The following is a 21,807-nucleotide window of genomic DNA, read 5'->3' as shown; positions in this document are numbered from 1 at the left end:
ACTTGCTGACATCACGGCTTCATTAGCATGCGGAGGATGCGAGCACTGCAACAGCGACTTCTCAGGCACCACCGGCAGCACCACCGACAGTTATTATTATTTTTTGACCGAGCAGCACATTTCCTGGTTCGGTGGCTTGGGCTCTGCGAGCAGCTGACTGGTGGCCCCGGATTTGGCTCAGGATCAGTTGGTGACGCGGAGGCTGGGGTCTGTGACTTTTTTCAGACTGTCGTGAAGGAGGGGAGTTAAGAGGAAACTGGGGTTCTCAGGAAGGCGATCGGAGCGCTCAGGCGGATCCAGAGGAAGAGAGGAAGTCTCACTTTTTTCCCTGCTTGGTGGATTCCCCAGCAGGCTCTGGATCCGGCTTGAGCGGTGCTGTTTTCCCCCGAGGGAGTGTGGAGCAGCTAGCGCTTGAGCCTGCTGCCAGCTTCAGGAAGGGCTCAGATTCTGAAAGGGGGTTTGAGAAGAAGATGCTTTGGCTGTCTGAGGTCCTGCTTGCGTTCTTAGAAGTCAGACGCAGGGAGAAAGTGAACTGGGGCAACTGACAAGCTCCAACGGTCTGGCAGAAGCTTCGCCCAAGACTGGACATTCCATCCTCCCTGGAGGTGGGTAAGATATTTGCTCTAATTCACAGATTAAACAGCGGTGTGTTTTCGAGGGAGGATGAGAAAGGCAGATCTAGGCCCTTTACACTGGGGAGGGATGTCGGGGCTCCACTATCTTGGCCAGGTAGCATTTTTGGTGGCCCTCTGGCCCGCTTTGGGTTTTCTAGGCTTATTAGAATGCTCTATTGCAAAGTGATATGTCACAGGTATAGGGAGTCCTGAAGAAATGCTTAAATCTTGGTGGCAGTGTCTCCCTAAAAGTACAGCTTTCTTTAAAAAAAAAAAAAAAAGAAATAATAATACAGGAGGAGACAGTTAAAAAAACAAATCCCTGGTGGTGTTCGTGCCCACTAGTCATTTCAGAACATGATGTCAGACACCATTTGGGGATGTGAGGAATGAGGACTTAGCTGAGACTTCCAGGTAAAGAAATGGCTCTCGAATTATTTAGGTTTAATTTCAGCCACTGCTTTCCGGTTAGAAATGGTGACAGAGCTTCAGAATATGACTGCATAGCCTGGCTGAAACACACGATTTGGTTTGTTCTCTATACTGGGTTTCTCTGAGGAGTGTTCGTGGTTAGTTCTCCTCACTCTCGGTTTCCCGAAAACCAGTCATAGCATTACTCATCTGCCGTGGAGGTCTTGCGATGAAATATAGATTTTTAATCCCATTATTTTTTGTTATGTGGTCTTGGACTATGCTGGGGTCCAGCAGGACGTTTATGAACCATAAATAATCTGGGCTGGACCGAATCACACTGGGGTAAGTGATCCGTGCCAGATGCGATGCCATCCGCTGGTCCAAATGTGGCTGTTGTATAACTTAGGCACATAGATTATTTCCCCAGTGAGCGAGCTCTGCTTGCAATATCAATGCAGGTATGAGCACAGTCAGGGGAGGGCTCCAGTGTGCCGTAGATATGCAGACGCAGGCTGCCGCGTACGGAATCTGCAGCTCGAAGGCTGCGATTTGCTTCGCCTGCACATCTCCTCCCAAAGAGTGTTTTAAACCATCTCAGTGAGACTTAAACTAAATGAAGCAGCCCTGCCTCCTTGCTAGAGGCCGAATGGGCCGCTCTAATCCTGCTCCCCAGAAGGCTTACTGCCTGCTGATGGCTTTCACAGATGGGGCAGGGTGAGTGTCCCCGAGGGCTCCAGGGTAAGTCACAACTTCGACATAATTTCCATATTTTGGAAATTTGGATTTTAATGCCTCCTTGAGTGCGTGTAAAGGTTTTGCCTTTACATCAAATGCTCTTTCCCCTCAGGAGTTCTTTTTTAATGTGAAAATTAAAACAAACTGGCTTCGTCTCTGGCATTGCAGTCTGTAAAGAGTCATGGGACAGCCAGGAAGAATAAAAAGTGTCATTTGAAATGGCACGTTTGTCAAGATTGACCCATGCAATGTGGGGGAAAAAATAGACATGTAAGAATGACGATGCATTCATAGAAGCTTAAGGAATGAGAAGGGAACGCAGAGGCTAGACAATATGAGAGGTTATGTATCCAGGGCTCAGACTCTGGATTCAGAAGGAGCTGAAGATACTCACAGCTGCCTCTCTGAGCGATGATTTTTGTTGGTAAAATGGGGAGAGCAACAGAACGCATAGGCAGGGTGATAGGTCTAAGGATTTAATGAGATGACATATAAAAAGCACCTATCACAGTGCCAGTCATGTAGTAAATGCTCAGTAAATGTGAGCTATTATTGTTGTTGTCATTGTTACCTTTTTGTCATTATCATTATAAGCATTGTTGCTAAAAACAAAACAGTCTATTGAAAAGGCAGTACATTCCCATCCATTTTCCTGCAAAGAGATTTTGCTAGCAGAAAAGATGCCATCTCTAATACTGCTGTATTCAAATCATTCCCACTCAAAGAAACTTTCCCCCCTATGGATGGAGTTGACAGGATAAAGTGTATTATCCAGAACTAGTGTATTTTGCAGAACTAAAAGTGACCGTCTGGTATAATGAAAATCATTTAGTACTAGCTGGGGCTCAGGCACCTTTAAAGAAGGCATCCTGTTTTGGCAGCTGACGAGTCACATGTACAAAGCTGTGGGATTCCAGTTGGAATCGACGCATTTCTGAATTTTTCTTCGGCTCCAGCTATGCATGTGAGAGGCCATCCTTTTCTTTCTTCCTTCTTTTCAGTGCAGACATTTAGCATTTTCTTCTCCATCCAGGGAAGCCATTGAATGTGTGCTTCACCTGCCGGTTGGCTCCTCAGGAGTCCCAAGGCTGAATTTTTGTCCCCATCTGGGTGACTTCAGCTTATGGGTGGGCTGCTGAGGGAAGGGAACAGGCCTCCTCCGCCTGACTGTGACCTGACCCAGTGCTTTCTGCCTTTGTTTTGTGTCCACTGCCGTGATGACATCTTTGCCAGACTTGTGATCTCCCTCCTTCATGCCATGAGCACACTTCAGTCGCACAATTGGGCAGCTGTTTCTCCGTTTCCTGCCAACATCTTTCTTTCTAATTTAGGTGACATGGAACTTTGATACAGGGTCTGAGAGACAAATTTAAAGGAGTCATAGGAGTCTGGCATAAATTTTTTTCTCTCAAGAAACTCAGAATTGGGAGTTGGTGATTCCTGGTTGCCACGGATCTTTAGTAGGTTTGCGTGGAGAATGATATTTATACCTTGATAAATATCATTTATCCCACCTCCACTGCCTCCTAACTGTCTGTGTGATCTTGGGAGGGTTGCCTAACCTCTCTGAACTTTGGTTTTCTCATACGGATATTGGAAATAAATTCCCCTGAACGCATAGGATCGCTGGGAAGATAACAGCTGTGATGCGTTTGCTCAATCCCTGGTGCTGACCTGATGTTGGGCTTTAGTCCCTTCCGGTGCCAGTGACTTTTATATTTCCCATTTAATCCCACCCTGTGTCTGTCGGCATCTATTTGAGTGAAAAACATTTAAAAAATTAAAACAAAAAAATCGCAACCAGTGAACAACAGAGGGCAGTAGTTTTAATACTCGTTTGATAGAGAAACTGAAAGCCAAAGAGGCAAAATAACTTACCCTCAATGACACAGCTGGTGACAAACCCTGGTACCCAGTGTCTGCTTCTACTACAGATCGATTCCAAACGCTCTGAGTTTGGGGACTCTTAACCACCCGACTCCACCACCTGCCTTGAATTAGCAGAAACCTCTCTATTCAGTAACCCCCAAGCTATGGTCTTCTCTGTTTTCTTCAAAAGCATATGCGTCAAAGGCTCTGTCCCTCAGTTAGGAATTCTGGGTGGCATTTGGGTGAGGACATTCTCTAGTTCTTGAAGTCCCCACTGAAACCTTTCTCTGTGCACTCCCTCCATGCTTGTGGTGCTTATAATCAGGTAACCGCTGGTGACCACGAGCTATTTGCAAACTAACAAGGTTGGGGATGAGGCATTGGCAAAATCTGATTTCTGAGTTGATGCTTTTGACTGAGACTTGCCACTTTGTTCTGTCCCAGCCTGTAAACATTTTAAATGAAATGTTCTGGTTTCTATTCCATGTGTACGTGCCTGTGTGTGTGTGTGTGTGTGTGTGTGTGTTTGAATCAAGCAAGGGAGGAAATCTCCACTGGGGACTTGGCCAGTTGAGTTTGGAGACTTGGTTTTTCTTTTTTTCTTTGGCCTATTGTTTGAGCAGTTTGTTATTTGGAGTCTGAAAACCACAGGCTTGCTTGTTCTGTTATTTCCCTGGGGATAAGGCAGAGGGAGAAAAAAAAGCAAGGCTGGAGAGAGAGAGAGAGAGAGAAAGTGTTTGGATGGAGGAGTTGGGAGGAGGGCAGGGGAGGGGAGACAGAATGGGATAGCAGCTGGGAGAACAGCAGAGCGCTCTCCAATCCACCATGAAAGGGCAAAGCTGAAGGTTCTCTTTGGGTGAAGTCACAACTCACAAGGCAAGAGCCTCTCTGTTCTCCTTCAGCTAAAAACTCCTCTCCCCATCTGTCCTACAAAACTCATGGAGAAGCCATTTTTAATCCTAAAACCCTCCTTGTGACTAAACACAGCACATGTTTTCCACTAGAGCACCATGAACCATTTTAAAAAGTACACTCATTAAAAGGAGCACATTTTCAAGTACAGTATGAGCCTGCCTTTCCTTGGTGGGTGCAGAGGGTAGGGTAAACTTCCAGCACACGTTGGGCTGTGAAGTCTATAGCGATCAAGTTGGCCGAACTGAAGACTCAAACATGAGAGCTGGCTTGGAAGATGAAACGTAGCACTCCAGAGAGTGCAGAATCCAGAGACATCACTGGTTGGAAGTGGGGGTATGAAAGAAATGAGGGGTGGCCTCTTTTGAGAAAGTGTTACCAGAACAGCAGAGTGAACCTGCAGGTGGAGGGAACCATAGAGATTTCTGATACCCCCCTTCCTCCTGGTGCTAGTCTTTGAGCTGTGTGTATAAACCATCCTGGGGCCCGGAAGGGAGCACGGGAGCCCTTTATCTCTTAGGATGTGGAGCACAGATCGACACTGGGTTGGTATCTTTTCCACCCCGGCATCCGGCCTGTCGCAGCTGATGGAAGGCTGACTTGAGAAGCCTCCATTGCCACACTGGGAGTACCATTGGCCTCCAGTGCCCCTCCCTACCTTGGCTCCTTAAAATCAAACCTTATAAATATTACCCAGCCCCATCCAGGGTTAAGAGTAACCGGGACAGGAATTCTTAGCATTTCATTTAGACCGGGCAGGATGCCATTTTTCCAGCTCTTTTCTTGGCATCCATTCATCACTTATAAATGTCCTTAGAGATGCCTGTTCATGAAAGTTCCAGGACTCAACTGAGAAACAGCCATACTTTCTATGGTCACAAAATCTGATATGGTTTCAGGGTAGTTGTTTGTGTATATGGCAGTGTATATTTTGGGTGTCTATGTGTCTGTATATGGTCTGCATATTCGTGTGTGTGTGGACGTGTAGACAAAATAATAACTATCATAGACTGAGCACCTACTGAGTGCTAGCTGACTTGCAAGATGCTTTTATGTACCTGGCCTCATTAATGCTTGCACCAATCATACAGCTAAGGGGTATTAGTTCTATTTAATAATTGAAGAACTAAGACTCCTAGAGGTTAAGTAACTGGCTCAGGGTTACTTGGCAGTAAAGAGTAATGCTGGGATTCAAACCCAGGGTAATCCTAGTCCAAAGCCTGAATTATGTCCACTATTCTGTGCTTCCTTATACTTTTTTCTATAATGCCCTCTGGGGATGTTTTTTTTCTCTTCCTTCTAGATTGTCTCTGTGGATCCCTCATTTGAGAAACACCTCATAATTTAGCCGTCAAATTTAAATCTGTCTGGTTGATCTTTTGGTAAAATTGGGAACATCCAAGGGACTATGTCAGGCATAAAATGGAACATAGTGGTTTCTTCACCTACTGCTTCAAATGTGGCTTTAAGAACGGAAATGTGAGGTGCGTTGGAAGGTCAGTAAGATACCCTGAGAGGAGAAGGAGAAGTTGCAAGCCAGAAGAAGATGCCCATTGCTGGACCAGAGGGAGCATGGGGAGTTCTGCTGGGCCCGATTTGTGGCTGTGGGCAAACCAATTGGAGTTGGAGAGATGGGCCAAGCTCGTCACCCTTGATCCCTTGTTGTGTGCACCTCGGGCTCTACCTGAGATGCATGCATGTCCCCTTTCTGAGCCTCAGTTCTTTCCTCTCTCACATGCGGGTCCTGAATCAGAGGATCTGTAAGTTCTCTTCCAGCCGGAACCTTGACGAGTGTGAACTTTCAGAATGCATTCAGCCTTGTCAGGGAAGGGGTGTAATTTGCACTGCCGGCTGCTCTTGGTGGGGAACTAAAAGGTCAGGTTTTATATCAGGCCCTGGCCTCTCTGTGTGGTGAGTATGTGCTGGAATATGAGAAGCGGTAGCCCTCCAGAGAATGACGCGGAGCTTCCTGGAAGAACGTCTGACCTTTGGATGTTTCGCACTAGTGAAGAGGGGGCGGCGAGGGGCCGTGTGTTGGGGGTGCTCGTTTACTGTGGGAAGCTCTCCAGGGCTGTGTTTTTACGCAAGCATCCCACAGAGTGCCAGAGACCACGGCTGCGCAGATTGAATGTGCACGTACCTAGGGCTGTTGCTGAAATGCAGGCTCTCCTCCCTGGTGATGCTGAACCAGCTCCTCCTCCTCCTAAGCCACCTTTATCATAGGCAAAGAGGAAAGAAAATTCGACTAAATTCAGAAGGCCCAGGTTCTAGCCCCAGTTAGTCCTCATTTGAGTAAACCTCAAAGAAATCACTTAGCTGCTCCGTGATTCAGTTTGTCCATCTGCAGAGTAATAAAAATACTTAACAGCTAACATTTAATATTTGCTTAGTGTGTGCCACACTCTGTGCTCACGATTTTATGTGCCATATCTTATTTAATCCTCACCTTATGAGGCAGGTTCTGTTATCATCCACATTCTACAGCCACTAAGCACAGAGACGTTGAATAACTTGGCCAAGATCACACAGCTAGTAAATGACCAAATCATTGTTTGAATTCATACCATCTGACCCTGGAGCCTTCACAACTTAAAGACATAATAGATGTGAAAGATCTTGGGATTTATTGTGTGTATATGTGTGTCATTCATTTGTATGATATGTACTTATAAATATTTTGGGTACCTGAGATTATAAGAAGTAGATGTTTCCTAGCTGAGGTTGTATTGTTTTTAAGTAAAAAATATTTCAGTTTATATAAATTAGAGTCAAATACATTGTGAACTATTTTTGTTTTGTTTTGGTTTGACTTAAACCGTCCTAGCCATTGTGAGGTTTGGAAGAGCACAGGTGTTTGCTCTGTTGTCTTCGGTTCACCTGGGAGAGGGGGGAAGCGTTCTGTAAGAGGAATTCAGAAGAATAGGAGGTTCTGGTGAATTGAGTTTCTGGTTATTTAGAATGAAACCCCAGTTTATTTTCAGTTTTGGTTTTGCAAATTTGTACAGTATATCAGATCCCTTTCCTACCACAATAGGAAGAGCAGGGTTAGTCCAATGAGTATATCTTGTGATTCGGGGTACGGCAGCCATGCAAGTTATTTATCCTGAACATGAATTCCCAGTGATCCTACCTTGTAAGTGGACGTCACAAGAAGTTGGTTGTGACTATCATCTGAGTTGGATACTTGTCACCTCTCGGCACACCAGGCTGTGATCTGGCTGTAGAAACAGCTGCCTGCTTTCTTCCCTCACCCCTCCTTGTTCTTTCCCAGAAGCTTCTGTCCGAATAACAGAGGAAATCTTCTTCAGTTGGGAAAATTTTTCCTATTTGAATGTATATCCATGTTTGGACGCTACTCTTGGATATGTTCTGACTGTAGGATTAATTTGGCAGATACCTGGCACCTGCATCACCATGCCTCAATCTCCCTTGCCCATTGCAGACCTCACAAATGACCAACACATTCTTTCTGTCAAGCCCAGACACAACCTCAGAATCCTTCTCAACACAGCACTCCAGGCAGCCTGTACCCCTGAGTTGTAGTTGGCCCAGGAGACTTAACCAACATGCCATCTCTACTCTTGGATACTCCCTGGAAGTTGATTCTCTTTTCAGTTTAGTAAATATGTATCAAACACCTACCAATTGCCTAGGTGTGCTGAAATGAAATTCTATTTTCCATTTACTCTATATTTTATTCTTTCTGTTGAATGTGGATGATTTACAGGCTTACTGAAAGTTTTAGCTAGTTGAATTTTGGTTACTTAAGGTTTTAATAGGTTTGTTCCTCTTTCTCTAGGATATATATGTGATTAATGTGGTGACTTTTTTTTGAGACAGGGTCTTGCTCTGTCACTCAAGCTGGAGTGCACACAGTGGTGCTAACATAGCTCACTGCAACCTCAACCTCCTGGACTCAAGCGATCCTCCTACCTCAGCCCTCAGCCTCCCAAGTAGCTAGGACCACTGGTGTACACCATCATGCCTGGCTAATTTTTTAAATTATTTTTTGTAGACATGGGATCTTGCTATGTTGCCCAGGCTGGACTCGAATTCCCAACCTCAAACGATCCTCCTGTCTGGATCTCTCAAAATGCTGGGATTACAGGCATGAGGCACTGCACCCAGCCTGGTGACCATTCCTGAAAGTCCTGTCCCTTTTCATTTCCAGTGATGCAGCATCTTTATCCAGCTTTCCTGCTGAGATGCTCCCAGAGGAATCCCTCCTTTACAATAACCTGTTTTCTGTAGACATCCTCTGGGAAGTGCAGACATTGGTTAGGTAGCCAGTGCAGACATTGGTTAGGTGGCCAGTGCACATGGAGTGCCATCTCCTGGCTCAGAAACTACCTAGCCCTCGACTAAAGCCCTCCCTTCCCTGGCAGCTTATCCATCAAGACTCAGAACTTCGTTTAAATAGCTGCCTGAGTCTATTACTTGCTTTTGAGTTCATCATCTCCGAAGTTGTCAGGAAAGCCTGTCAAGACTAGAAGCTTGCCATGGATTGAAATGATGACACCCCCTGCTCCCCTCTTGCTGTGCTTCCTGTGCAGGTTGGGCCACTCTGAAAACACCTGCCTCATTAGAAAGCAGGGTGGAAATGCAAAGCAAAGAATGCAACAACAGGAGCTTCTGTTCTTGCTAGAATGGCTTCTGAAGGGAGACTGGGTGGAAAGCAACATAATCACTGGACATGATTGATCAGAAAGCTTGAACCTGCCTTGCTTTCATTATGTCGATTTGGCTGCCTAACCAACTGCCTAAACACCAATGTCATTTGCCCTTGTAATGCTTAAAAATTGTTTTAAAATCTGCATCACTGAATCACTAAGTTGCAGCATCCTGAACGGGAACTATGATATCATGTGCTATTTTGAATTTTTAAAAGAATGTTGCAGAGAGTGAGAAATAGCAGTTGAGCTTCTGCAAAATACAAGGCACTGACTTTGGCCCTGTGGACAGCTTAAAATTTCAGAGAAGGTCTTTTATACTTAACCGGTTTTCCAAACCAGATGTTTTTAGCTTGGGATCCATGAGCATCAAAGGACCAGAGACGATGGATAAACTTTCTGAAATTTAATGTAAAATTTTCTGTGAATGTATACATGTTCATTTTTTAAGGGAGAGGATCCCAGCTTTCATCAGATTCTTAAAGGCATCAAGTCACCCAAAAGGTTAAGAACTGCCAAATCAGATGGTAGATTGTTGTAAACTCAGCCAGAGAAATCTCCATAGGTTAATGTGTGGGACTGGAAAAAATATTCTTCTGCCATGTGGAAATGCAACATTTGTCTACATGACTACCCAGGATCTAACATGAAGCCCTGTGGAGCTGGAATTACCTGATTTTGTTCCATTTTACAGATGAGTAATTTAGGGGCTGTGGTCTCAGACACCAAGGCCACTGGAGTTCTTCTTTCTTCTGCCTCTCAGATTTTTTTTATTGATCATTTAACAATTTAACACTCCAGGCACAGTAGCTCACACCTGTAATCCCAGCACTTCAGGAGACCAATGCAGGAGGATCGTTTGAGGCCAGGAGTTTGAGACCAGCCTGGACAACATAGTGAGACCCCATCTCTTTAAAAAAATGTTTTTTTAAATTAGCCAGGCATGGTGGTAGTCCTAGCTACTTGGGAGGCCAAGGCAGAAGGATTGTTTGGCCCAGGAGTTTAAGGTTACAGTGAGCTATAATCATGCCTCTGCACTCCAGCCTGGGTGACAGAGCAAGCCCCTGGCTCTAAAAATAAAAAAAATAAAATTAATGATTTTTGAACATTTACTTGGGACTAGAACAGAGTTTTTCAGTCTTTCTAGACTCAAGGCATTCTTTCAAATATTGGTCATTGTGCAGTACAGTAACTGAATTAAATTACACTGTAGTTATAGTAAATTCTCAGCAGTAATACACCTTCCTCTACCTTAGTCTTATTCTTTTGCATACTTTCATTTACTCAAGAACAAAAAGAGTCTTTTTATTTTGTTGTGGTCTTGGTGAAACACTACTCATCATATAGTTGAATCATACTCTACAGTTTTGGCATCATTGTAACTATATATTCTCAGTTATTGTAAAAGTAAATATAAAAAAATAAAAATAAAATTTACACATTGATCATGCCTGTGAAGGGTTTGTAGCCCACTGGTTGAGAACTGCCAAATTAGGTTTTAGACTAGGTATTAGAGATTCAAAATTTCAAAGAGCTGCCTATTGAATGCTTCTTGTTCTAGATACAAGATAAGATCCTTGATCTTATAAACTTACATTACAGTGAGTAAATTATAATGGACACATTAACAAATAAAATGGCTTTTGAGAGTGACAAATGTTAAGAAGAAAAGATTTAAAGGATGATAGAATGGAGAGTGAATGAAAAAGGGAGGTAAGTTTTGTTTTGTTTTTTGAGAGTCTTGGGATAGAGTGGAGTGGCATCATCATAGCTCACTGCGACCTCGGACTCCTGGGCTCAAGTGATCCTCCTGCCTCAGCCTCTGGAGTAGCTGGGACTACAGGTGAGCACCATAATATCCAGCTAATTTTTCTATTTTTAGTAGCGATAGGGTCTCGCTCTTGCTCAGGCTGGTCTTGAGCTCTCAATCTCAAGTGATCCTCCCGCCTGGGCCTCCCAGAGTGCTAGGATTACAGGCGTGAGCCACCATGCCAAGCCAAGATGAGCTGTTTTTTATCAGGTCCTTGGTGGAGGTGCCTTTGGGTGATGACAGGAATAATGAAACACAGGCCAAGTCATGAACTACCGAGGGAAGAGTATTCCAGGCCGAGAAGAACAGCCACTGCAAAGATTCTAAAAGAGGGTTGGCCTTGGCAAATTCATGGGACAAATAAAGGTTGTTAAGGCTGAAGCATGGTAGAGAAGATGAGGAGTAGAGTGGAGCAAAATGAAGTTGGAGAGAGGGGAACAGGCCAGGTTATAGAGGGTCTTGTTGGCCATGGTCAGGGAGTTTGTACTTCATTCTCATTGCAGTGGGAAGTTAAGGGAGCATTTTAGGCAGGAAAGTTGAGTGGTATCATTGTTTACAAAACAGGCAGTGGTGGAAATTAGATTCTAGAAGATCAGAAGTAGAAGCAGGAAATTAAGATGTAGGCTGTTGTAGTAGCCCAGGCAGGAGGCAATGGTGAACTGGACTAGGATAGGAAGATAGAGATGGTAGGAGGAGGTCAAGAACACGTAACTAAGACTCATCCTATGCACCAAGGAAGTCCGCTATCCGGACTGTTGTGCACTGTATCAACTATGCCAAAAAATGTGCGAGCATTGCTATATGTAACAGGCTGGCGGCAGTGGACCGACGAGGCATACATCCTTCAACCAGCACCTGGTCAAATTCTGAACATAACAAATTTTTTTAATATTTTCAAAATCTTACTCCTGTAGACCATGTGAATTCAATTCATCAAGGGCTTCTTTCCAATAAAACATGAAACCAGGAAATGTTATTTTCTTTCTGTGTACTTCCCCCCTTCCTCTCACTGCTGCAGAATGAGGAAACAAGTTGTGGCTGAGAACAAACCACAGAAACGTTCCATAGATCCAGCTTGAGGAAGGGAAGCCAGCATCTTGCCTTTTTTTTTTTTTTTTTTTTTTTTGCCTATCCCTCCTGTGGGAAACCCTGAGAACTTTGTTTTGTTTTGCTTTTTTTCCCTTCGACTTGACTGAAGCCAGGTCTCTTCGGAAAGTAATGTCTTTCCCTGTTGTGTCTAACTCAATCTGAATTGAGGGGCTGTATGTCCAGCACTGGTATTTGGTAAACATCCAATTTCTTGATGCTCTTCTTTCGTAAGTCCACTGGGGTCGTCCTGAGCCTTTGGCCTTGTTCGCTGAGGAACGTGGATTTCTGGGAATTTTCTGCCTCGAGCCCTTCAGCACAGATATTAGAGGGCCCCTGTCAAGTTCCGAAGGGTGTGACCATTGCCAGAATCCCCACAAGCCAAGCCCCTGAGGGCTGCCTTTGCCAGCTGGCTCACGTCCACGCCAGAGAGGGCTGGATTTCTGTGGTTCTCTGTGTATGGAGCTGGCTGAGTGCCCCTGGATGAAAGGCGGCCTAATATAAACTGAAAATGTTATTAATAAGCAGCCACTTAAGAATTTCCTATGACTTGCCAGTGATTGGGGGCCTCTATGTGAACAGGGAGAAAAGCACAACTTGTTTTACATGGATTAAGGGACCCATGCAGTCGGTCTGGAGGGGCCTCCAAAAGGTATTCAGGTGTTTGGTGATGGACTTTGGGTAAGTTCCATAAACTCTTTGAGCCTTAGTTGTCCTATCTGTAAAATGAGGATAATAGTAATAATTCCCTTCTCATAGTGCGGTTGGGGGATTTAAATAAGAAATGCATGGAAAGTGCTTGGCGCAGAGCTCAGCACATACTCAGAAAATGTTTTCTTAAAAAGAAAAGTTGGGAAAGTAATACCCCAGAAATGAAACCAAACTGACTTTATGTCTCCTGGCTCAGGGAGAAGAAGGTAGATTTGGAGTTCCAGATACCTCCAACGCTCAGTAGTAGTAACCACAGGACTTGTCTTCTCCAAGCTTCCCTTAGTTCATCTGTAAAGAACTCCTGCTCTTCGACTAACCTTGTAGAGATCTTTATTGGCAATTCAAAAGTTACCTGAATTGAAAGTGCTTGGTAAGCTCTCAAGTCCTTGATTAGTCCAAGAGGTCATTAATGTCTAACCTGTCTGCTTCATTGTACCTTGGCATGAAAAGAAGATTACTCGTGTGATCTTGAAAAATTTAAAGCTTGGCCAAGGAATAAGTAATCCTTTGGTAGGGATAGTAATGAAATTACCTTGCTCAGTCTAGCACATCTTTAAGTATACACCATGTGTTTAATAAAGACTTAGAGAAATGAATTGTTGGCTATCCATCTGTTTTCCATTGATCTCTTTCCATCCTAACTAGAATAGATTAGCAGGGTCTAGATTGACTTATAGAGAACAAGCACCCCAACTGCATTTATTTGTTTGTTTTACTTTGTATCACTAGACAAAGCATTGGGCCTGGCCCACTAGCACATAGTCAAGTTTCATTATACCAAGCATGTTGTGTGTATTAAGGTATTTAATCCTAATGGCAACTCAAGGAAATGGCAGAGTTAGGATTCGAACCCAAGTCATTGTGACTCCAAAATCTAAGGTCTTAACCCACTGCACTATACTGCCTTTAGGTACTTAGGGGATGTTTAATGCCTCAAATCTTGACTATATGAGTTTAGCCAACCTCGTCCACAAAGGAGCTGGAGACTAAACAACCACTTCAGCAGATGGCATGGAAGGGAAGGCAAACAAAGGTATTTTGTGGAGTCGGCCCATCCTTGCTTTGAAATTTAAAGGTGAGGAGTATTAGAATTCAGTGTGCAGTCATTTCCTCAGAAACCGTTCCCCTGAAGGACTCATCTGGAAAGGAAGGGCTCTTGGAACTTGTTCTGCTAAGCGTCCAATGAGGCGAAAACATACATGCCGTAAAAATCACAGTTAACATGTGGACAAAGCAAAGTGGAGAAATTCATCCAGAACGAGCAACCGGTTCTATCTACCTTGGTTTATTCTTTGCAGAGCGGCAGGTCTGACAGGCAGCTGAGGAAATCAGAGCTTCTCTAGATACCCACAGCCTCGCGTGGGGTGCGCTGATGTAGGTAGCAGTGTTGCCATGGAGACACCATCAGTGGCCAAGCTCTTCTCCTTTGGGGGCTCACTCTGTCTACTCATCCTGATGCTGAATTAGCTCTCTATGTGCTTGGTAGGCAGATTCCTCACTGGCTTGTGAATGCTTTTAAAATGAAGCCAAAACTCCTCCCCGTGGAGTTTATGTATAGTTCACCAGCTGCCATCTTGTCACCATTCTAGACTCCTCTCAATATCTTGATGGCGGGCGGCATGTTCTCTCCCACCTCCATGCCTTTATTCACCTGTCAGGAATATGCTTTCCTTCTCTTTTTGCCTGGAAACCTCCTTCTCATCAACCTTCAGGTCCGGCTTCCTCAAAGAAGCCCTCCCTAACCTCTCATTAACCAGAAAGCCCCAGTAGCACAATGCCTGACACATTAATAACGTACGGCAAAAACATAAGTGCATAAAATCACAGTTAGCGTGCGGACAAGGTGAAGTAAGAGTCACAGATTGACAGTACTCTGTACTTTGTTTCAAAACTTTTTATTTTGAAAAATTGAAGTGTTATAGAGAAGGTATCAGAAGAGTATAATGAACTCCCATACACCCTTCTAAATTTTTCTATCATTAACCTTTTGCCATATTCGTGCTGCTTTCTCTCTACACCCCTCCCTCCACCCACATGCATGCACGCATATTATTATTTTTGTTGAGCCATCTGAAAATGAATTGCAAACATCATCATCCTTTATCTGTATGTATTTCAGCATCTCTCTGCTTGGAACAAGGACATTCTCTTAAATATCCTCACAAGCACTCTCCACTTTGAAATTTATGGTCTAGCTCTTGGTGGCTGTGTCATTGTGTCCCAGTCAGACAAGGACTCCTTACAGTTTGTTTTGTTTTAACTCCTTGCAACACCCACTTCAATGCCTAGTACGTAGCATAACAGATGTCCAGTGAGCTATTGTTTAATAGATGAAGCTGCCTGCGACAACATCTCCGCACGGCCCCCGTTCCCCCTGGCTGACCCGTCGTTCCCACAGCAGTAGGAGCTGCAGCTTGTTGCTCAAGCCTCCTTGACTTGCAACCCCAGGGGTGGTCCTCAACCAGTTGCTGCAAGGAATTGGTGGATAAGGACCCTGCCTCCTTGACTCTCAAGGGGAACGTATCTGAGGAAAGTTCTGTCCCATCTCTCATAGGTCCTCCACTGAAGTGAATTCTGGTTTCCCAAAGCTGCAACGCGTTCATTAGCTCACCCTCTGTTGGCAACCTTCCCTTCCGCACTGCACGTCTTCATTTCCCATTCAGGGCTTCCGGGGACCATCTCCGGCTTATCTCTATGTTCAGATAGCTTCTGAGGGTCTGATTCTAGGGAAGCCCAGTCTAAGATGTTGCCCTTCAATTACTGAGGCATCATACCCACAAATCAAAGTGTAACAGATCTTTAAAATGTGTGTTTCTGAGCAAACCATCCAGGAGGCTTATTTTTAGAAGGGCATGTGTTTCCACTGCTCAAAAATTACAAGATAAATTAAAGTAGGGCACTGTGTATACTTCTTCTTCGAAATATGAATAGGCATATTAACCAGAGGAAACAACTGCCCCTGAAAATTACCCTGTACCAACCTTAGCAACCCCTGGGAGAGAGACACTCTTCTCCGTGCAGATGGCCAGAGCCGCTGGAGCCCAGGCGGAAGGGAGGGAGTTGGACAGGACCAGGCAGCGTGGTTTTGGCACTCGGCACACGCCAGCCTCGTACCCAGCTGGCCCCGTCACAGTCTCCGCCCTTGAGCTTCTGTGTTTATTAGGAAACCATTTTTCCTTTCTCACAGAGATATCAATCTCGCTTCCAGACATGGCAAGTGTCAAGGTTTGTGCTTGGGTCCCTCATTCAGACTGAGTGTTTGCCAGAAAAGAGGAAAAGTGAAGTATTGTAGCTGAGGGGGTTGGCGCTGAGGAGCCAGTGAGGCTGCAAATAACAGGATATGCTGGCGTCTGGGCATCAAGACAGGGGGATATAGAAATTCCAAGGAGAAATGAACTAGGGAGAATGGAAGAACTTTCCTACGCCCACTAAGATGGCACTGTCCCCTGATTTCACATCTGTGGCTCAGCCAGTTTGGTCACCGTCATTAATGCAGACGGTGATGGAGGAGGAGGGAGGCCATGACATCACCTTCAGAGAGTGACTCATGCTGCACTCTTCCCCATCTCAGGGCCTACGTGCTCACTTTTCTTCTGCTTGGAAAATTCTCACTCTGGTGTTTCTTGTGGCTGCCTCGTGGTCAATCTTCTAGTCACTACTCAAATGGCACTTCAGTTCCTCTCTTTCTGAGTTCCCTGTTTATTTCTGTCATAACACTTACCACAATCTATAAATTGCAAATTTGTTCGTTTACTTGATGGTCTTCCTTGCTTGGCATGAAGCTTGGGAGAGTAGGGATATTGTCTGTCTTGATCACTGTTGTATGCCCAGCAGCTCAGTACAGTGTCTAGCCCGCAAAAGATGCTCAGTCCATGTTGTTTGGTCGGTTGGTTGGTGGCTGGTTGGTAGGTTGATTGGTTGGATGGATGGATGGATGGATATGGATGGATGGAAGGATATGGATAGATGGATGGATGGATGGATGGAAAAAGAGAAGGAAGGAATATTTGGCCACTTGACCTAAAACAAGGTCGTGGAAAGCACTGGTCAGGTGACACAGGTTCTAATTTGTGTAACTTCAGTCAAGTCACTTTTGAGTTTATAGCCTAAATTTCTATCTGTGAAATGGATAAAAATGCCAATGTTACAAGACTGCTGAGAGTGAGTAAACCAGACAAACTATGTGAAAATAATATGAATATTTATAAATCCTCCATAAATGTGAGCAATGATGTTAACAGTAGAACGTAGCCGCTGTGTTCACCCCTCACCTGCCATCGCACAGTGGGAACGTGCACGTTGGATGGAGCAACAGGAGTCAGGGCCTTGCAGTATGGAACCCTGATCCTTTGGAGCAGATATTTACCTCTTGGAACATGCCCCGTTTTATTTCAGGCCTGTCTCCACAAATATGTTTCCTCTCTCCCACCCTCCCTCCCTCCCTTCCTTCCTTCCTTCCTTCCTTCTCTTATCCTCCACTTGCGTTTTGTGGGGGATGCAGCCCTGGGTGTGTGGAGCACATGATAACATGACCCACGCAGTTCTTGAGGAGGACGGCGTGTGCTCTTGGTGAGAGCTCGGTTTTCACAACCCTGGCGTATTCAGGGCAGGATTGCCTCAGCGAGGTCTCAGGGCAGGCAGACCGTGCTTCCAGTTCTTACCGCCTCGGTTGAGCACTGCAGGGTAATGCCCTTTTTGCTAACAACACCCACCGTCCCTTTCTTTGCTCGTCTATTCTAGGCAGCCTGCAGTGCAGTGAAAATGCTCTTCACCCAAAACACTTAATTTACCTCCAGAAACCTGGGGAAGGTGTTACCCAAGGGCAGTAAACTTGAAAAGAAGTTTTGTCTCATTTTAGGCTGCTGTTGTGCATGCATGTGTAAGGCTGACGTGCTCGTTGCAAACTTGGGGGAAATGGGCAACAGAGCAGACAGAGAGAGCCGGGCCCCTGCCCAGCCCCTCCTGCGTCAGCCCTTCCCAGGGCAGATCCTTTATATGGTTTGAAGTGATGTAAGTTATCACAGCATTGGAGAGTACGCAACTGTTGTACAAAGACACAAGTCAGAGCCAAGTCTTAGTGGTTTTAAATTATCCATGCCCCATCTCTCTCCACTTGCACAGAAAATTGCAAGTTGATAGCTATTGAAATCTGGTTGTCAGATGTTTTTTATCTGAAGGACCTAACTTTTAACTCTGTGATACCCGCTGAGTATACAGTCTACGTAATTCCCACGTTGGCGGTATCTTTCAGGCTGCGTAAGTGAAGTCTTGATCCTGCTACAGGGCCCCACATCAGAGCATACCCACTTATCTGCATTGAATAACGCACGTCTATTTGCTGAGAGCCTTGTGTGTGCATGTGTGGGTGGCTCTGGCTCATGTCTCGTCATTCCGGGCCAGAGTCTTGTCCCCTGGCTCTGGCTGATGGGAAACACATAGAATGAAGTCTGGTCTCCAGTTTCTTAACGCTAATGGAAAAGAGGGTCAGCATCTGTTTCTGTTTAATGTTGATTATCTTTGGGATTGGGAGTGTTTTGAAATTTTTTTCTTCCTCTTGCTTATCTGTAATTTCTGAATTTTTTCCTACATCCATTGTGTATTCCTTTTTAAAATAAGGATAAGGCAGTAGTAACTTTAAATTATAATCAGTATCACAAGGAGGAAAATGTTTGCCCTTTTTTTCTTTATTACTAAGAATAAAAAGAGCTATTCTTTGGCCTTTAGTGAGCCGGAGTCATGGAAGAATTTAAATACCTAGGACACATTTGTTATTTGGCAAAAAGCTATGGAAGGCTTTGGGTTATTTTTGGCCTTTGTCTTTAACAAAAGCGTATTTTCCCACACCTGACCTTGGCTAACTGGGACGTTGCCATGCTGAGCCCAGCGTTGTGTGTTCCTCATCAGTCACTTGGTTTGTGCCAGGGCTGAGCCACTTTTTAAGCAGTCTGGCCCTCGACCCTGTGCATGGAAGTGGCCTTGTCCTGACCTGGCCATGGACTTGGGACAGAGGAGCCCAGGCTCCAGGGGAGGCGGAAGGCAGGAGGACAGATGGCAGGGCTGGCAGCCGTTCTCGTGGCTGGGGTAGTCTTGCCTCTCACCAGTGGCACCTTTTCACACGCCCGCCCCAGCCGAGTGGCAGTCGGGCTCCATGATGCAAGAGCATAAGACGTGGTGTTCAGGAGGGGGTTGGCATAGATCCCCTGGAACAGTTTGAAACACGCACATTGCCCAGAGTTGCAGAGACATTCAGGTGTATCGGTAGAACCCACACCAGTTTTTAAACCGCGCTCTGACATTCTCCTTTGTAACTAGGAGGCTGCTACAGGAGAGTGTCCTCCAGCTACAGGGGGACCAGCGACGTGGTGATTACCTGGCACACTGTGAAATGCACATTCCTGAGCCCGGCCCCAGACCTCTCTGATCAGAGTCGCTGCGTTAGCCCACTGTTCCCCAGGCATCTCCCTGTAATGTCTTGGCAACCAGATATACAATTTCCCACAACTAGGCCCGTTATTTATATGCAGAGTTGCATGATTAAGAATTATCTCTTAAAAGCCATCAACGGCCTCGTTTTTCCCTTCTTTTCATGTATCAAACTATCAAGCACCTAATTCATAGTTTGTTATGTGTTAGAAATGACAGCGATATCCAGGAAGTATGGTGGTTTTCAGGCTTGTGTCTTTGCCGCCTTGAGGACCGTAGGATCACGAACATGCCTGGGGTTTGGTGGGGACGTTGAGCTTCAGAGAAGTTGGGCGTGTAGTTGTCTTCTCCCACATCAAGTCGGGCAGCCCTATTCTATATTTTGAGTTGCCACATGTGCATTCTTTTGCAAAATATATTTTCCTCTCATTAAAAAAATGGAGGTGAAAGAGACAGAAAAGGAAAGAATAAAAAAGACTTAATGATGTTTACAATCCCATCCAGATTTAAATTTCTACAGTTTGCCACTTGAACTTGTCAGAAATGATGCCATAAAGGAAGATCCCTTTTTTGCCTTCATCCTATCACTTCTCACACAAAACAAGACCTTGTGGTTCAGGGTTCAATGTTGTAAATAACCTGTCAACATCTCAAGGGTGAATGTTCCCAACACCCCACCCTGTAATCTTTTTATGATGAATCCTTCCACATACTGGCAGGCGAGTTAATTGGTATAAATTGTTAGACGTTCTCTAAATGGTGAGGTCGTTGGTGCAGATGACCAGGCTACTCTGAGACAGTTAGAGAGGGGACCACCACCTGCTGATACTGTGTGTACCACGGAAGGGCCGATTATGGCTTCTGAGACATGGAAGCCATGAATTAATAGCTGCAACTTTGGGGTGGAGGAGTTTGCAGAGGTTGTGTCGGGGTAGAGGCAGGGAGGGAAGGAGAATGCAGACTCTCCACTCTCTGAATCATGGCTTATTCCTTGGAAACCTGTCATTCACAAACCCAATTATGTGCAGGTAGAATGTCAACTCTGACAGAATGAAACCAATGCACTCTTTGTATGTTTTATTTTTTTTAATGAAATCCTGCTTTACTAGCAGGTTCTATTTTCATAAATGTCTATTTAAAAAAAAGGCAAATCATATATTTCCCCACACACTCCTGAATATGCTTCATTCAGGTGAAAAGCTTTAATCAGTGTGTTGAAAGGGAGAGCTGTTGGGTGTTGCTGTGCGCATTTTGCCAAAGGGGGAGAGACACAAGAACAAGAGAAACCCTCTTGACTTTACCTCCCAACCTCTGCCTCTTTCTGAGCGTCTGGGCCTTGGGTTTCCACTTTGTAGGGGGAGGTTATTAAATGAGCCATTTTCAAAGGCTGTCACGGAATCACCCAAAGGTTGAAAATTCTTTGCAAATAAAAATGCCTTGGCACAGGAGTGCCTGTTAATTATAAATGAGGAGTGGAAGGCAGGTGGGTAGCAGGAAAATAGATAAGGTCCCCATAGGTTTGATTTACTATTTTTGTTTTCTCTCCTTTTTTTCTTTCTTGGTTTTGCTTTTGAGTTTGTTGTTCAGGAGTAAAAGGGTGTTCGGTGGTTGGAATAAGGTATGTTTTCTAAAGATACTACTTTGGGTCCCGGATCTGCTCACTGTTTAGGGTTTACTTGGAACAAGTTGCTTGACTGCCCTGAGCCTTTGTTTTCTTCTCTGGAAAGAGGGGATGATACCTCCTTTCTTGGAGGACTGGTGTGTGAATGAATGCTGTTCACACTGCTCGGTGTATACCCCCTGCCGCATCCTGACCACCCTTACCCTGCTTCTGTCTGGTTGGCCATGGCACTTGCCACCTTTAATATACTGTGTGACTGGGTGATTTGTTCTGTTTATTGCTTATTGTATGTTTCTCCCTCTGAAAATATAGGCTGAGAGGACAGGGATCTTTATTTTGGGTACCCAAGTGCCAGGAACAGGTCCTGGCATATGGTAGGTGCTTGATAGTTACGTGTTGAGTGACCCCATGGGGCACTAAGCCTTTTCCCTCTTCTCTATTTGTCCTCTACTTGTTGGCACTCATTCGACATCTGATTCTGTACACCTGTGTTTTGCTTTCTCCTTTTTATTCCTGGAGCTTCAGTTCATTAGATCACATCCATCCAGCATTAAATAGTGTGCTCTTCCCTTCATTGCTGAGTAAATTGAGTTTTATTGATGGCTACTCTGGAAACTGAACATGGTAAAATTCTTCTACATTTTGTTTTTAATGTATGACTTTCTAGCAAAAAGTATTAGTCACCAAAGAGCTTGCTAAATTTGCTTAAGCACACTAAAACTTTTTCCCCTTAAGTCACAAACTGGCATGAAAAGTTCTGGGGGAAGAAAATCTGACTGCTTTCTAACAGCCCTGACCAGTTTACAGTAGCCGATTAATTAGACAGTTACTGTTAAAATGAGCTCTGACTATTTTTAAAAGCAACATCCAGGGTTTGGATGGAACTTCTTTTTCTTTGGAGATGCAAATCAGATTTGAGGTGTGCATTCTGTCGGTGTGTAT

At 44.7% G+C, this 21,807-nt stretch overlaps 1 protein-coding gene across 1 annotated transcript in view; it reads left to right on the top strand.

The window, feature by feature from the left end:
• The first annotated feature begins 548 nt into the window (after nt 1–548).
• PRICKLE2 (prickle planar cell polarity protein 2) overlaps nt 549–21,807 on the top strand; it is a 108,480-nt gene continuing 87,221 nt past the window's right edge. The window contains exon 1 of the mRNA XM_069473778.1: nt 549–605. The gene's annotated coding sequence lies outside the window, so the exon portion shown is untranslated. The remainder of the gene's footprint in view (nt 606–21,807) is intronic.

The sequence above is a fragment of the Eulemur rufifrons genome, chromosome 7, assembly GCF_041146395.1.
Source record: "Eulemur rufifrons isolate Redbay chromosome 7, OSU_ERuf_1, whole genome shotgun sequence".
Taxonomy (NCBI): domain Eukaryota; kingdom Metazoa; phylum Chordata; class Mammalia; order Primates; family Lemuridae; genus Eulemur; species Eulemur rufifrons.
The sequence above is the reverse complement of the archived record's forward strand: the minus strand, read 5'-3'. Positions and strand labels throughout refer to the sequence as shown.